Source organism: Onychomys torridus, chromosome X, assembly GCF_903995425.1.
Source record: "Onychomys torridus chromosome X, mOncTor1.1, whole genome shotgun sequence".
In the NCBI taxonomy this organism is placed as follows: domain Eukaryota; kingdom Metazoa; phylum Chordata; class Mammalia; order Rodentia; family Cricetidae; genus Onychomys; species Onychomys torridus.
In genome coordinates, this window is record NC_050466.1 from 18,019,834 (window position 1) to 18,024,075 (window position 4,242).

The window sequence follows — 4,242 nt, forward strand, 5'->3', positions numbered from 1 at the left end:
CACCCCCACCCAGAGACAGGGGTTTTTCTGTGTAGCCTTGGCTATCTTGGAAATAGCTCTGTAGACAGGGTGGTCTTGAATTCACAGAGATCTGCCTGCCTCAACTTCCTCCATGCTGGAACTCTGGATGTGGGGCACCATCACCAGGCTAAATCTTAAGTTAAAAGGAAGTGAAACAAATGCAGCTTTGTGAAAGCTAATGCTAACAATTCCTTGGCTGCTTGGCCGGAGGAAGGGCCCGCCTGTGGTTTCCACCAGTAGATCCAGTTTAGGGATTCTCCTCAGCTACACTTGGCAGCTTACAGGCTGGAGACTCCTTAATCATCTCATCCTCTCACCGCCTGCTTACACTATACTCCCAGTTCTGTTTAACTCCACTTGTCTCTAGTCACTAATGTATCATGAGTTATGCATGGCCAAGGACTTGGGTTTCTTCATCATCCTCATCCCTAGTGACTGGCACACAGTGAATAGTAAATGCTTGCTAAATGAATAAAGGAGTGGAAGAAATTTGAAGGGGCAGGGAAGTGGGCTTGACTCAGAACCAAAGAGGTGCTGACAGGAAAACTGCCCTGAGTTTACTCAGCTGCTAACAGGCCAGAGAAGAGGCAGGCGGTGCCAACTCATTACTGATAGCTAAGGAGTAGCCTTTTTCCTAAGTCCAGCTCCGTTGACCTCTACCTTCGATTCTATTTTGGCTGCCTTTACAAGAAACCCACACTGTTGGTTATTCTCCTTCTCTTAGATGTCTAAATACTAAAAATACTGTTTCTTATATTTGAAATGATCATTTATCAACACCATTTGCCTATCTGTTTTGTTTCATGGCCAGACTTCTATAAAGAGCTATAAATGCTAACTGAATCTATTCTCAACCCAATGACTTCCATAATGCCAGGCCACTAATGATCTAGAAGTCGCCACATGCTGTGGTTCTCTTCAAGTATCACAACTGAGTTTTCTCTTCCATTCAACTCTGCTGGCCACTCCCCCTTTCCAGTGCTGACTAGAGTGTGAGGCCTTGCTTACTCTACCACCAAGCTTTATCCACCGCCCTGTGCACACTACTGGTTGTGTGTGTGTGTTTTGAGATAAGATCTCATATATCCCAGGCTAGCCAAAAAAACTTACTATGTAGCCAAGAATAGCCTTGAACTCTGAGTCCCCCTGTCTCTTTCTTCCAAGTGCTGTGATTATAGGTCTGCGGCAGTCTGCTCAGGGCCATTAATTTACTTCTTGAAACATTCTTTTGGATTAAGTAGCACCAGCATATTTGGTTCTTCTCCTACTCTATGGCTACTTGTTGTCTATCTTTGGAGATCTATTTTTATTGGTATAGGAATGTTAGAATTCTTTTGGGCTGGGATGAAATCTAGCTCTATTTCTGTCCCTGCTTTATTCTCTTTGGCTAAATGACAGAATCCATGCCTATGGCTTCAGTGACCATCTAAAATGAGATGAGTTCCTCAAGTTCTAATCTCTTCTGACCTATTTATCCCCATCTCCACTTCCCACTTGCCATTCACTCTACACTATGGCATGGTTTCCCTCTGCCCAGGTTACTAATACGCAAGCATTGCCAAATCCAATGACAACTTCATACTTATGTTCCTTAACCTCTCTGAGGCATGGAACACACCCGAGCCACTCTCCTGAAAGTTCTCCTTATTTGGAAGTACTTTCTCAATTTTGGATGATTCTTTCAATCATTTTTAGGGGCACTTCTACATGCTTCCTGGAACTGACTTCTAGAAGCTGAGAAAGGTGGATATGGTCAAGATACACTGACACTGCCTAGGGGGCTGGAGAGATGGTTTAGTGGTTAACAGTACTTGCTGCTCCTGCAGAGAACCTGGTTCAGTTCCCAGCACCTACATGTAATTCCAGTTTCAGGAGATCTAATCTTTTGCTGGTACCAGACACTCATGTGGTGTACATAAATATATGCAGACAAACAGACACATAAATAAAATGGGTTTTTTAAAAGATACATTGCGGGGTTGGAGATTTAGCTCAGTGGTAGAGCGCTTGCCTAGCGGAAGGCCCTGTGTTCGGTCCTTAGCTCTGGAAAAAAAAAGACAAAATAACAAAAGGTACATTGCATACATGTATAAAATTGTCAAAGAATAGAAATATTTGTAATAAATGTGAAGAAATACAAAGCCATAAACTAGCCTATTAGTAATGGGCAACCGATGCCACATTAGGTGGAGCTGTCAAGAAGGAAATCAAGCTTCAAGAATGTTGTGCCCCGCTACTCATCTGTCCTGCAGTGATGTGGGAGGGGGAGTGATGTCCCCCTCCCTCCTGAGCCTTACAGCCTGCAATAGATGAGAGAACTGGCCCTCCCCCCACCAGCTGCAGCACTCAGGAAAGTGGGCCCTGCTTCTTGCCTAGACAGCACAGCAAAGCTGTATTTGGAGGTGGGGGTGACCCAGCTCCAAGGTTGTGAGCAAAGGAGAGCTTGTCTCTATTACTCATCTGACATGTGGCAGCATGGGTGGAGGAGAGATGCCCCCACCCCTGCCATCAATGCCTGAGACAGGTGGAGGAGCTGGTCATGAGGTCCCTACCCCTCACCAGCTGCAGCACTGGGAAGAGTGGCCCCTGTCCCTCACAGAGGTAACATGACAGAACTGGCCCTCATGGAGTAGGTGTAGAAGAGCAGACCCTGACAATGTGAAAGCAGAACTGGCCCCACCCCTCACTCATTGCTGCAAGAGGTAAATCAGCTGGGGCAATGCTAGAGAGCTCATCCTGCAAATGAAGACAGGAGAACTGGCAGGCTGACCAACCCTACAGCAGCCCAGGCCCACAATCAGGGTTATGACTTGACCGGCCCCAACATCTACCCCACCTACAATCCGCTGGTGCTGTGGGATGGTCTTTCTGTATGCTGTGAATATGTGCTGTTACTATTGGTAAATAAAAAAAGCTGTTTGGCTTATGGCAACACAGGATATAGCCAGGCAGGAAATCCAAGAGAGATACAGGGAGAAAAAAGACAAAGTAGGGGAGATGCTGTGAGTTGCCAGGGGAGTAAGATGTAATAAAACACAAGTAAAGCCATGAGACACATGGCAATACATAGATTAATAGAAATGTGTTAATTTAAGATGTAATAGCTAGCTAGCCACAAGCCTGAGCCATAGACCAAACAGTTTGTAATTAATATTAAGCCTCTGAAAGATTATTTTATAAAAACAGCTGCTGCCCGGGCAGGACTGGGCGGGACAGAGAAACTTCAGTCTACATGCTGGAGCATGTAAAGAAACCTGACCTGCAGACCCAAAGCTGCTGGATCTCCATAACACATGGCAACCACAGGATATCCAAGTAGCATCCCAGCGAGGCCTAGTATTGCTAGTGTAGCAGAAACCAGAGGCCTTGAATCGAACCACAGACTCTCTACAGTGAACACTTGCACATAAAGACATATGGACAAAGGGCTACACCACACTGTAGCTTCCATGATGAGATTTTTAATTCCCCCCCCCTTTTTTTCTTTTCCCTTCTCTTAAATTTTGTTTTATTTGGGGGTCAGGTGTTGCAGGGATGGAGGGTGGATACAAAGGGACAGGGTATGAATGGGATCAAGATACACAATTCATTTGTTGTTTGAGACACTCTCATTTTATAGCTCAGGCTGGCCTAGACTCTACTATGTAGCCCAGGATGACCTCAAACTTATGTCAACCCTTGTGCCTTGACCTTCTGAGTGCTGGGATTGCAGGTGTGAAACACTGTGTCTACCTTCATTTTATTTCTTTTTTGGTTGTTGTCTCTCTTTTTTTTGTTTTTGTTTTTGTTTTTCAAGACAGGGTTTCTCAGTGAAACAGTCCTGGCTGTCCTGGATCTCCCTCTGTGGACCAGGCTAGCGTTGAACTCACAGGAGTGCTGGGACTAAAGGCATGCGCCGCCACCACCTGGCTCATTTTGTTTCTTATGGTAAAAGAATGGTGAACCATGATCTGATCCCTCTTTTTGGTTGAAGCCTCTCCTTGCCCACTGAAGGCAGAAATTAATATCATTTATTCCCTTTCAAAATTCACCAGAAGTTAATTCAGTATCAAATGTTTAATTTCTCTAAAGCAACAGCTACTTAATAAAGTTTTCACTTCGCTTGAGGCTGGAGGTTATAGCTGAGTGGCAGATTGCACATACGGTAGGCTTGAGACCCTTGGTTCTGTCCCCAGTACCACAAGTAAGTCAGTATCTGAATAAATAAATGTAGCTTCATAC